We start from the raw sequence: 13,437 nt of genomic DNA, 5'->3' as shown, positions 1-13,437 counted from the left end.
AATACTTGGTCTAAAGAATACCGTAAAACGCCCTGACCGGTTTGGCTCAGTGGATAGAGCGTCGGCCTGCGGACTGAAGGGTCCCAGGTTCGATTCTGGTCAAGGGCATGTACCTTGGTTGTGGGCACATCCCCAGTAGGGGCTGTGCAGGAGGCAGCTGATCGATGTTTCCCTCTCATCGATATTTCTGACTCTCTATCCCTCTCCCTTCCTCTCTGTAAAAAAAAAGAAAAGAAAAAAAAAAAAAGAAAGAAAGAAGAATACCGTAAAACATTCAGAAGAGCTTTTATAGACCAAATTCTTTAATTATTGTGCAACAATATTAGAAATAAATATTAAAATATAACTGAAAGTATTTAGCAACTTGGAAATTAAAACATGTTTGGGTCAAATGTAAAGTAAAAATGAAAATTCTGAAATATCTAGGAAATAATGAGAGCCCTCCAAAATATGAGACACAGAGTAGTTATAAATCATACAAGTTAAAACTAAGAAACTAGAAAAAAAGTACACTAAAATAAGAGAGAATTTTAAAAGATGGAAGCAGAAATTAATAAAATCAGAAACAGCAACCAGCAAAGTAGCAGAAAGGATAAATAAATTCAAAAGTTCATTTTAGGAAAGATACAAACTCCTTGTGAACCTATTTCCGGAAAAAAAGAGAGCAAAGTTAGAGATTAAAAAGGAAAGATAACTAAAACATTGAAGAAATTTTAGAAGCTGGAAAATACCATGTACAACCTTCTGGAAAATAAGTTGTAAACATGGAGCAGGGATCTGCAAACATTTTCTATAAAGGACAATACAGCAAATGTTTTAAGCTTTGTGGGTCAAATAGTCTCTGTCACACTCTATTCTGTCACTGAAGCTTGAAGGACCCATAAAAACAAATAGGCATCATAAAAACAAATGGCATGTCCATGATCCAATAAAACTTTATTTACAAAAATAGACAGTGCCAGATTTGGACTGTAGGCCAGATTTTCTGATCCCTGAACTAGAGAAAGCATAGCCAAATATAAACTACCAAAATTGATCCAAGAAGAATATAAAACTTCAGTATATGAATTAATAACTATAGTTAATGTAATTTCATTTAAAGTCCCAACAAAGATATTTTGGAATTGGATAAAATGCATGTAGAGTAACCTACAGAAGAATAAATGTGTGAGACTAGACAAGGCATTGTGGTAAAGGATGACTTACAATTGTACCATTTGGCACATACTGTATATCTAGTATGAATTCTGAAGTAAGAGCAGCAAGATACAGAGGAGTATATAAATATGCCATTTTTGTCAAACAGTGGCAAAAAAGCATGTGCATATATAATCATGTATGTACATGTGCACACACACATTGCCAAAAAATAAGCAAAGTCTTGTGTTATCTTAACTCCAGAAACTGTCAAATGCACTTTTGTTTTTATACCTCCTTATGTGCCAAGGTTTTTAATGGTGTTGAAGAACAAAGGGTTTTAGCTGGGGGTTTGAGGGGGGGAGTAAGGGGAACACTTCACAGTTAAGAATAATTATTGGAGATCTGGTTTTGGCGGTTTCTAGTGAGAAAGTGTCCAGGTTCTATGGCATCACCTATTGAATAAGATATCCCACAGTTATCCGAGCATATTGCTCATTTCACCAAGGTTAGGTTTCGGAACAAGCTACCGTAGCTGGGAAAACCAATGACCCCAGTGGAAACTGTACCTTTCGCCTCTGTTTAAACAGCTGCATCAACTTATCCAGTGGGAAGGCACGTTTGCATTCCTCAGTGGATCTGTCTTCATGTGCTGTTGATTCTTCCTTCCACAGCTGTGTTCTGAGTATAGCTAAAAGTGGCCTCATCCCATTTGTATATATAAAATAAGGACTATAGCTGAAACCAAAATTCACGAGACATTGCTTGCCCTTACTATGTGCATTTCTAATAATTTCTACTCTATTCTAGTCTTCTTTATTTTATTTCATTAAAAAATGCTGGTCAGAGCCCATTAAGTTGACTTACTGACCCATTCAATGGGTAGTGATCTGCAGTTTGAAAAAAATACCACATCAAAGGACTCCTATCAAAACTGCATGCGTGGCATTCCATGGTCAGAAGATTTCCACTGTGCTGGCAAGGTCAAACCCAGACGTAGGCATGTTTTCTTTCATTTAGTCCATGCCAGTAAGGCCAGCTCATATGGAAGACATCCTGACAGCAGGTTCCTTAAGGTAGTTTTAAGTCGTAGGCAAAGCACTGTGATACTTTTAGAGAATTAGCTTAAACTGGGAGCAAATGCTTTTTTACTCTGTGGTTGATACCTTAGGTAATGATTGTTTCCCAACAGTTGGGACTGCCATGAATAGTCTGGTCATCTGGGTATAAATAGAAGGCATCTCAGTTGATTTCACCTCTGCCCTAAGCATTCTTGGATTATCTTTCCCACATAAACTTGAAAATCATATACTCAAGTTGGAAAAAAAAAGACTTTCCATAGCTAACTAAAGAACAATGAAGTACATTCTTTTATAATAAGTACCCCAGTTGGGCAAACTGCTAAATTAATTCTTCTTAAGATCAGTAAGATCAGTGGTACATTTCATTCCAATTCAGGATTTGTGTGGGTCATAAGCACAGAGGTGGCTGATGTGTAGGCTCTTAAAGTGAAAAGTATTTGAAAACATGACTTAGGGTTTGACCACAAAAGAAAATGATGTATGTTATATCTAACTGGATTTGGGAACAAAGAATTTCAAAAAGAAAACGAAAATGGACTCTGCCTATGGCATCCTTTGTAGTATACCTTATGTAAGATGTATATTAAAAAGCACTTTTAAAAATATTCATTAGGAAAGAAAGGCTGTCAGAGCCTGCCATTAAGTTTATTATTTAATCTAACTTTCCCCCCTAGTGATTAACATCGGTGCCTTTGATGTGGTGTTGTCAAAAGCTAGTTCCTCACATGGGAAAGGGCAGAGGAGGAGGACTGGCAACTTCTCTCTTCTTGGTATTTTTCCATAAGACTTTTCACCAGCCCCATTGCTGTTTCCTTTTTACTCTGAAGTAGTTCCAAATCTGATATTATAGGAGCTTAATTTTATTTCCTTACCACATGAGTATTTGAAATAAATTGAGACGTTTCCCCTCAAGGTATCTAATAAGCAGCACAGAAAGAAGAATGTACAGTAAAAGCAGTAGCAACAATAGCTTCCAGTCGACAAGACACCTGACAAAAAGGGGGTGCTGAGATGGGGAAAGTCAAATTATAGGTACTCCTAAAATCCACCTTTCCATTTTCCTCTCCTTGCTAGAATTCTCTGCCAACGTCACAGTATTGGGAGTTAGGATGGAAAGGAAGTATAGGTAGAGCTTCCTGCTCTTAAGACATTTGCCATTTCTTTCTGTAACTGAAAACAGTGAACCTCAAAGTAACTGGAAGTGCCAGATTGGAAGGCGTTTCTATGAACGATAGTGGCCATACTTTTAAACTATCAGCTGTGACTCTGTGACTGGCAAGAATTAATATGCTTTTCTTGGTTTGTAGGAGTGTCAAAAAATAAGACACCTAACTTGTCCCAAATGAAGCCGACTACAGCCTCTGGGGCTCCATTTTCAGAATTAAGACCTAGGTCGTTCTCTCTGAAAACAGCACAAAAGTAGGTGGCCTGGGAGTCATTGCAACAACCAAACTGATGACAGGAAACCAGTGGGACCAAGAGCCATCATCATTACATCAGCATGCCTTAGACTTAAAGAATACTCAATATATTCTCTTTTGCTATACCAAGGAAACATGATGCAATATCTGCCCCCCCCCTTTTTTTTGTCTCTACGTTTAACTATAGGGACTTACACTCAGTGGCCAGATTTTTATGATCTCTGAACGCATAATAATCTGGCCACTCAGTGTATATGCTGTATAATAAAAGGCTAATATGCAAATTGTCCCCTCGACCAGGAGTTCGACCAGCAGGCAGGCTGGCCAACCGACCATGTCCCCTCCCCCTGGCCAGGCTGGCCGGAGCCCACCCATGCACAAATTCATGCACCAGGCCTCTAATATATATATATATATATATATATATATATATATATATATATATGTATATATATATATATACATATATATATATATATATTTATACACACACTCACTGAGTGGCCAGATTATTATTCGTTCAGAGATCATAATAATCTGGCCACTCAGTGTATTTATAGCACATGGTGTTATGCTATAAAATCTTAATTCAGCTGTCTCTCAAAACATAACTAACATTTTCTTTTAAAGGGAGTAATTCCTCGCTGACCTTGGGGTTTTATTTTGTTTTTGGTGTGTGTGTATGTGTTTGGTTATTTTGTTCAAATGGCATTTTCCCCGTCTCTTTATTTCAATCATCATCCTGGCCTTATTTCCTAGTGGGCGGCTTTGCAGAGGAACAGTTTGTCCTTGGGCACTTGCTTCTCGCCCATTGTCCACGCGCTGGATGTGTTTCCCTGAGCACAGACAGCAGCTTTTCCACGCTTCTCTTCTAAAAGAAGAGAGACCAAATGTCCTTTTCTAGGTTCCATGAAAATAATGGATTCAATTTGTTTTTCCTTAATTTCGAAAGGAAAAAGGATAACGATGTATTCAAAATTGAGTGAATGGTATTCTTTCTTCTAACTGAAAGGGTGCAGAGGAGCCTACCCGCTGTTAGATGTCACATAATGGATGCGGAGAATAGCGGTGCTTCCCATTTGGTTGGCTATTCTCACATGTTGTTTGTCAAAATAGAGACGCAGAGTGCAGATGCTCTGAGTGTCAGACCAAACATGCTCTGAGTGTGTGTCTCTCTCCCTGTCATCTGAGGGGAGAGAGCTCTGAATAGAGGAGGAAATTAACAGCTGTGGGACACCTCACCGTCCTCAGTGGCCTTCAGGTACCTGTTTTTGCTCCCTTGCTCTGTCCATTGCACAGCAACATACCTTGTCATGAGGAACTATGACTTTTTTTAAACAAGGTAAGTTCAAGAAAAACGAAAAAAGAACCAATATATACACGATATAATGGCACGTGGAACCTGCAATTCTAAAGGCAGAATCGAAGTACAATCATAAAAGATTTGAACAAAATTATCAACGAAGCACCCGACATAGCTACTACATAGCCACCAGTTTTCCCGATGGCTTCTGTAGCTGTGCTGTTGGGGGAGAACACTGTCCAGCTATCACGGTTCCCCTGGGCCTTCGGTGTAGGAGACTGCCGGGAGGAGCTGAGGATGGCTTTGATTCCAAGTGGAAATTCTCCTTTGCCTGGTGAACCTGGCTAGCACTCAGGACACCCGTCCATTTAGCTCGAGGCATATATATGACGGCCCAGCTTCATTGCTAAGGAAATAAGCATCGAGTTCCCCCCACTTTGTTAGTTTGCTGAGTCCGCTTTTCTGAGTGTTAATGAAGAGCCTAGAGGGAAAAGAGAATATTGGCTGTGGCTGCAAACACTTTGCCGCCGTCTGCTTTGGTGGTGGGCCTGCTTCTGCCCCGACCCCTCACTCCCGCAGGACTCGCCTCCCTCATGCTCTGCCCTGACTCCCACACACCCCTTACGATGAAGCCAGGCCCAGGTGTGGCCACTCCCGTGGGAGCTGGGCCTGTACCAAGTGTCCCACCTGGTTTCTTGAAAGGCTTGATTAGCATCCATGCCCTCCATGGGAAGCACCTATATTATAAAAACCCAGTGGCCCTAACACCTTAACGACCAAAGACCTTGGCGGGGCTGCGCGTGCAGGTGAGCGGGGTGCGCAATTTTGTGCGCTGGGCTTCTAGTTTAATTATAAGGGCACTGATGGTGCAGTTCAGCTCTGCCTGGCTGGTTGTTTACAGTAATCACTGCCACCATCCATTCATTATCCCTGTGTTCGACATTGGACCCAACAGTTTATGTAATTTAATCTCACTTAATCCTCCAAACAACTGAGTGAGATAGTTACTGTGACTTTTATGGGCCAGGATTACTCAGCTAATCATTGTGTTGCTAGGACTAGACTCAGGCCCTTCTTACACCAAAGGCCGTATTCTCTATTATACTGCGATTCTCAGTTTACTGGGAGGAGTATGGCAGAAGGACTCAGGGCATTTTATTCCACTGCTGTGTTTATATCGCCCTTTTTCATTTTCCTCCTCCCCTCCTTTCCCCTGTTCTGTCTGATTTGCTTTCCTGGTGAGGTGGAGTGGGGGGCATGTCTGTCCTCTCTACTGATGGTCACCGCTACACGGAGTCACTGTTTCTGAGGGGGTGCCACCGTAGCCCCCAGGAGTACAGTGATAGAAAAGTACTGAGAACCTGTGGGCTGAAGGAGGGCTGACAAATCCCCACGCCATTTTTCAGCGACTTCCTGTGTGTGGAGGTTTCTGTTCGATGACATGGTTTCAAGGCGGCACACACCGCGGCAGGGTGTTGAGGAAGGATGCAACACGGCTCCTGTATGTATGAAAAGCATATGTATGTTAAAATAGGAAACGTATGTAAAATGCATATGCACATGGAAGACATGCAGATGCAAAACACATATTGATGAAGAACATAGACCTCTTGAGAGGAGACTCTGCGCATGCATGTCCCCCTCTTCCCAGCGTCAGCATGAGCAAGCGCAAAGCTGTTAGACGTTCACTCTGCAGCAGCTCTTCCCCACGCCTTCCAGAGTGAGCTGGGGGGCTGTGGGGACAAAGGCTGTGCCAGGCCTTCAAGGGGCTCACAACCCAAAGGGCTTTAGTTTTCCTGGAGGACAGCAGGACAGTTCGATGTATAGGTCAGTTTTCTTAGGTGGTCATGAGTGAGAGAATTCTGTGGAACAGTTTTCTGAAAAGTAAACAAAATAGAACAAAGCAAACAGCTAATACAAGGCCCCGTGCCTTTTAGTCCCGAAGAGCCTGACTGGGACCACCTTGGATTTCAAGCATAGGATTAAGTGTGACTTGTTAGTTTCCCTTGGCAACTTCTAGTTTACAATGAATTAGAAATGGCAGTTGACAGCAGGGAAAGATCTGGAAGACACACCAATTCTCCCTTCTCAGCATTTCTCAGCATTTGTTTAAAGCTGTTTAAAGCCCCTGGAGTCATCAGTGCGGTACATTACAGCATCAGAAAAGTAGTGTTTTCTTCAAAGAACATCTCTTAGCCCATGATTCCTCGGCTCAAAAACCTTCTGTGCTTCTCTACGGCCTCCTTTCTCCTTCCCAACTCCTTCTCAGGTCAAGGCCGTCCCCAAAAAGCCCAGATAATCGAGCAACTCTCCATCCTTTGATCATACCTGAACTTGGTTGGTTCTGATAGTCTGCCAATGCTCTTCCCTACGAGATCTCCCTCCCTATTTCTACCCGTCGAAAATCTCTTATTTTGTAAGTCCAAAATCAAACAACATCTCTAGGAAGACCTTTGGGATTTGCTATTAGAATTAAACTTTCTTTATTTATGCTGATAGTGCATGGTTTAGACCTCAAATAAAGCATTTAAGTACATTCTTTCTTGATTTGTAGTTAGCTGGGTACATTGAGGATATTCTGTTCTTTGAGGATAAGCATGCCCTGCATTTCTGTTACACCCTTCAACTAGAGAAAGATTTTGTATAAAATGCATAATTTTTAATAATGTAAGTAAACTTCAGGTCTATGGGACAGACACTTGTGTGGAATTCCCTGATAATACTGGACAAACACTATTCCCATCTTGTGGGAACAGTATTCCCATCTAGCCAACACGTGCATCTTTGAATCCTTTCATGTTTTAACCTAGAACTTTTGAACTAGCTATTACCTCTCCTTGGAAATCTTTTTTCTTTTTCTTTTATTCTTTATTGATTAAAGTATTACATATTGTATTACATATGTCTCCCCCCCCCCCCCAGCACATGCCCTCAACACCTCCCCACCCACCCCAGTGTCTGTGTCCATTGGTTATGCTTATATGCATGCATACAAGTCCTTTGGCTGATCTCTTACCTCTCCCCTCCCAACCTCCCCTGCCTTCCCTCTGAGGTTTGACGGTCTGTTCGATGCTTCTCTGTCTCTGGATCTATTTTTGTTCATCAGCTTATGTTCATCATTATATTCCACAAATGAGTGAGATCATGTGATATTTATCTTTCTCTGACTGGCTTATTTTGCTTAGCATAAAGGAAATCTCTTTTCTTTTGGAGTTTGACATGGTACCACTTACATCATATATATTATTTAAAATGAGTGGTTTTTTCAACATTAGCTGCCCATCAGTGTCACCTGTGGGGCTTAAAAAAACACAGATGTGCAAGGTTGACCTCAAAGATTCCAACTCAGCTGGCCTGGAATGATGCTCTTAAATTTGGCTCAATGAATCATCAAAAGCTCAGGAAAACAAGGAAAGATAAGCTATCCATAGCTTCCAAAGTTGTGGTTGCTCTTAAAACTTTCTCTATTCTATTTTAAATCTTCACCTCATATCCTTAATCCTTATGACTGTCACAGAGATAATAATGAGATCAAACATGAACCTAGATTAGCCACAGAAACATCTGGGGCAGTTCCAAAGTTTTAATTATTGTTTCAGTCATGTCAGAGCCTAATTACAGTTTTAAGGTATAAATAAGTTTTGGTATGCTGTCCTACAAATACAGGAAATATAAATAATTATCAACGAGGCTCTGTCTCAATGCACGACCAACAACCACCAAATTATTTTTAAGAAATGTACCACATATATAGCTATTTTTCTGTTAGTTTATATAAAGTACATGGTAGTAAATAACTTGGAATAAATGATTATTTATCTATAATATGTCTTTGGTGTTCATCTGATTCCACTTAAATTGTACAAGAGATTTCCATGAAAATAGAACTTTTCTTTTCCCCTCATATTCATGCACCTATTTGATATCAGATATCATTCTTAAACTCACCGCCTCCCTCCTCACATGGAATCTCAACAGATTTCTAGGTATGACTTGCTGTCCCCCTTGCTTTATGTAGGAGGCACAGAGGTGAGAATGAATGAGAATCCTGCTCAGAGCCACTTACCCAGTTAGCGGCAGACCCGGCATTGCAATTCATCTCAAAGGCGTAGTCACTTTTCTAAATGACCAGGAAAACAAAAAACAGCAACCTTAAAACTATTCCTGAGCTATCTGGCCAAGTCTGTGCTTTCAATCAGAATAATCATGTGGTGACTCTCCCACTGGGGATCTCCAGAAAAGATGTTCCCAGCCTTTTCTAGACCATGAGGAGCTACATTAAATTTATCCTCTGAAAATATTTCCTAAAACAGACTCAAAATCATGCTTGCTGAAATGTTTCGTCCTGTTTCCTGCTCGCTGGGAGAAGGGCTGTGCCCTTTTCCTTTTAACACACCCTCCCTCCTGGTGTGAAATCTCTCGAGATGTCCTTTTCCAGAATAAATCTGTTGTTTTTCTTTAATGTTACTACTTTGACCTTCCAAACCCTGGAATCATTTTAGTTTTTTATCTGTTCCCTTCATAATCTCTAAGTAAATAGTTCTAAACCACACAGGTCCCCAGTCAACCCCATTCAGTCTAGAGTGGGGCTGAATCAAGTTCACAAGCTCAGAAATGCAAGAAATGTAACTTGCCTTGTTTCCCCACAGCTCATTTTCATGTCCATTTTGAGTTCTTTTTCTACCAGGGAGAATTTTAGAGAAATGTTTGTCCCCCAAAGCAGGAGACACTCCCCTCTTACCCCCTGCCTGGCCCCGAAGTAAAGACTTTTTGGAGTGTAAGTGTGAGGTTCAGAATTCTTAAGCGGCAGAATAGTTGACAGGAATTTTTTTTTAAGCAAAGTCTATTTTCCATTATAATTTAGAATATAATTAAGGTACTAATCAAGTATGAAAACTTGCTATTTCTAAAATAACATATAATTTAATATTTCCTTGAAGTTAGGCCACACTTCAGAAACAAGAGTGCCTCTCAGGTAAGGTGTACCCCAGAAGGTTAGCACTGCTTGCCAAGTTGCTTGCTTGTCCTTTCAGTTTAGTGCTGAGGATTCAGATGAGCGGCAGGAACTATAAGCCAGCGAAGTGTACATACTGGAAGTGGAAGACTCCAAAGGGAATTGAAGCTCACTGCACCTCAGAGGTGAGGGGTTGCATCAGCTGTTTTCAAAGAGTCTAAAAGAGGCACGTGCGCATCCACTACCCGGAACAGCAGAGTCACTGGTGACTCCAAAAGAAGGAAAACGAAAGGAGGAGGTAGGGAATGTCCCAACAGAGTGTGGTTAACAGCAGCTCACTTCTGGAGTTCACACGTGTCGGCTGGGCGAACGCCTCTGGTCAAGGCGATCAGTCAGCCTGGGGACCTCTGCGTGAGCCTGAAGCTCCAATGAAAGAAGCAGAGGCTGGGGTCCGAGAAGGTGACCACTGTCAAAGCCCGACCAGGAACTAGGATTATACCCTGGGACTCAAGCCAGCACCCTGGCTCTCTGACTAATGTGTGATCTTGATCGCTGTTTGACTCTCTGCGAGGAGAAGGGGCCCAAGGCCTGTCTGCCTTCAGGGATAGAATAGAAGATCTGTGGTTCGTTTCCGGTGGGTCCCGATTAGAGCAGGAGCAGCTCGGCCACGGGAGGCCTCTGCAGTGCTTTCAACCCTGGCAGGCAGTTTGAGTCTCCTGTGCCTGCTCTATTCCCAGTGTCTTGCGGGGTATTTAAAACCGACAGTGGCAGGGCTAAGTGATTTTTCACTGCTTCACTGGAGATGGAAAAATTGGGAAGGTCCACTCCTTTACTTTCCACCTCTGTTCACTTGCAGTGGCTGCTCCAGTCCTATCCTTGCACACACATGCATGGATGCACGGGGCAGGGGTATGTGTTTCCAAACACATGACCAGATTCCAAACTGGGAGGTCCAGGGACACACTGAAGCATGCCACCTGAATAGAGAAAAAGCAGGGGGGACCCAGCTTGACCACTCTCTCTCTCTGAACATCAACGTTCTCATCTATAAATTAGGGATAGTTATACCTGCCCATATGAATTAATGTGCATAAAACTCCTGGCCTAGTGCCTGACACATTGGGGACACAGAGTCAGCACGTGCGCAGAGCCATAATTGTGGGTGTGGAGCTGGCTCTGGGAGCAGAGCTTCCCCACTGGGTCTCAGCTGGGTGTTGTTTGTCCTACAGGGGACCCTGGACAATGTCTGGAGACATTTTTAATAGTCACACCTGGAGGGAAGGGTACTGCTGGTACCTGGCTGTTAGAGGCCATATGTCCTACTAAACATCCCACAATGCGCAGGACACAACAAAGAATCCCTCTGCCCAAATGCCAATAGTGCCCAGGCTGAGAAACCCATCTGGCTAAGGAGTCATAGCGAAGAGGGACAAGGCTGATTTTCCTTCATCCTTGGGAAAAAGAACGTGTTAAATACTGGTAACATACCAACATTACTGGCTCATCTGGCACCGAAGGAGATAAAGAGCCCATAGATGCTAGACACTGCTGTGGAACTCAATCCAAGTCTGGCGAAAGAGAACTTTTCCTTGATTCTAAAAGGAAAGTTAATGTTGTTGTTTTTTCATTTGAATAAGCAAGTCTAACTACTCAACTAGTTTATTGCACTATGGATTATAGGATCTAAGGCTAGGTTTTGCGGATTTTAATTTTTACCAATAATACAGCCTAAAATTTTTGATAGGTTCATATGATTTACTAAATTATTGATGATATTTCCATGACACCAAGAAAAAGGTCACTTGTTAAGTTCTGCCCATAGAGTATGATTTCAAGTCAAATGAAACTGTAAAGGAAAAAGGAGATATTTAGGTTTATCTTGCCTTAAATAGAATTGAGTACTACTTACATCACAAAATATTGGAAATCAGATGTTGATAAAATTTTTACAATGACTTCATGCATAAAAACACTTTGGAGTCACAGGGCAGTTTTTAAAGCTCAGCTTTCATTGCATTTCCACACTGTTCCATTGTTAGGTGAAGTCACCTCAGTGGGCGGGTCGTCACCCAACTGCCTGGGCTGGGTGCCCTGGCACACATGAGAGAGCCAGCAGTCATTGCCATGTTCTCGTGTTGCTCATCCACGTTAAACTTCTGACACCTCTTTAAAAGGAACATACATTTTTTAAAGCCAATGATTATTATTAAAACCCTTCTTTCCATCATCTCATTTGCAGACTTTCATTTTTTAGTTTTGTTTGCCAACTAGGAAGGATTTTAAAGGAGAACCTGGGCCCCTTCCTATGTTGATGCAGGAAGTGTAGCCTGCCATAAATTCCATTAATAAATTCTTATGATGGTTTGATCTTCTATTTTTAAAAAAACAGTTCTAAATTTCAGTCATTTGTTTAAAATGTGTTGAAAGTTGACTAGCCACAGATTTAAATATATATTTTTTTGAAAAACTTTCCATCCAAAATACCAGAAATGTTTCCAGAAAATAGAGCCAAAAGATGTGCATGGTTTCTCCATAATTCAACATGACCTAATTTTTAAATGTGCTTCAGTAGTCATTTACCTCCAGAATGAGCAAAGGCTGTGGGTCTGCAAGTGTGGGACACTTCAGCAACTGCCGGTGACTTCTGGTTACAGGTTCATGGATGGCATCTTTTTGCTGTGTTCTCACATGGTAGAAGGGGTGAGAGAGCTCTTTGGAGCCTCTTATAAGGGCACTAATCCCATTCAGGAGGACTACACCCTCATGACCTAATCACCTCCTGAAGACCCCACCTCCTAATAGCATCACATTGAGGATTGTGATTTCAACATATGTATCTGGGGAGACACAAAGATTCAGTCCATTGCACATGCTTGTTGTAACCAGCCAAGTATTACAGAGGTATGTACAAGAGAGTTCATCTTTTCTTTATCCAATCTCACCCTTCGGCAGTGACCGGCATTAACAACTGGGTATGTATCTTTTCTCACCTTTCTCAGTGCTCATACAAACACCTGGGCATTCCTGTTCACATATAAGGTATTTTTTGTGGAGCAGAGTACTGTGTGATGATTTTTAATCCCAAGAGAGGCGAACACTGTGTATCAGTCCCAGGGGAAGAATCCAAACACTGCTGTGTGTTGGTATTGGAGTTGCCAAGGAAAAGACAGTCAAGCAGTGGATGGAACAAGAACAGAACAAGATCAGCTTCAATAATGGGCATCAGTCCCTCATGGCTAGCAGGGCAAACCCCCCCCCCTACTTCCTTAGCTGCAGACTGGGCACTTGGCCTATGGATACCCTTCTCCTTTCTACCACCATCAACAATGGAGGGGAAGGACTCCAGCCCTTACTCCTCCTCAGTGGAATCTGAGATACTGAAAGTGGGGGTGTGCCTGAGGGCCATTGACACGCATGCTTAAGCAGTGCAAAAGAGCACATATGAGCCTGATATCTGGAAAGATACTCCCTCCCAAGGGCACAGGCTCAATGGACTCTGTATCTCCGGTAGGACGTGTTACAGGCCCAAGGCCCATCCTT

General features: G+C 41.9%; 1 protein-coding gene and 1 long non-coding RNA gene across 8 annotated transcripts in view; one reads left to right on the top strand and one right to left on the bottom strand.

The window, feature by feature from the left end:
• The window catches only part of TPD52L1 (TPD52 like 1), a 63,240-nt gene that overhangs the window by 16,737 nt on the left and 33,066 nt on the right, over positions 1 to 13,437 (top strand). Inside the window, exon 1 of one of the 5 annotated variants that reach the window (XM_054722444.1) lies at positions 12,766 to 12,798. The exons of 3 other annotated variants lie outside the window; for them this stretch is intronic. The gene's annotated coding sequence lies outside the window, so the exon portion shown is untranslated. Of the gene's footprint in view, positions 1 to 12,765; positions 12,870 to 13,437 lie in introns of those variants that run through there. One more of the 5 variants, XM_054722441.1, reaches the window with a different exon arrangement.
• On the bottom strand, positions 4,924 to 12,626 carry LOC114230909 (uncharacterized). Of its 3 annotated transcripts, XR_003616872.2 has the most exons (6): positions 12,478 to 12,626; positions 11,807 to 12,062; positions 11,386 to 11,492; positions 9,010 to 9,063; positions 6,305 to 6,442; positions 4,924 to 5,424 (listed from the first exon to the last, which is right to left on the bottom strand). It is a non-coding gene; the product is annotated as an uncharacterized LOC114230909 (long non-coding RNA). The 3 variants fall into 3 exon arrangements; XR_008557300.1 differs by lacking the exon at positions 11,386 to 11,492; XR_003616874.2 differs by lacking the exon at positions 11,807 to 12,062.

Source organism: Eptesicus fuscus, chromosome 10 (assembly GCF_027574615.1).
Source record: "Eptesicus fuscus isolate TK198812 chromosome 10, DD_ASM_mEF_20220401, whole genome shotgun sequence".
NCBI lineage: Eukaryota > Metazoa > Chordata > Mammalia > Chiroptera > Vespertilionidae > Eptesicus > Eptesicus fuscus.
Note: the sequence above shows the minus strand (reverse complement) of the source record. Positions and strands in the feature narration are given on the sequence as shown.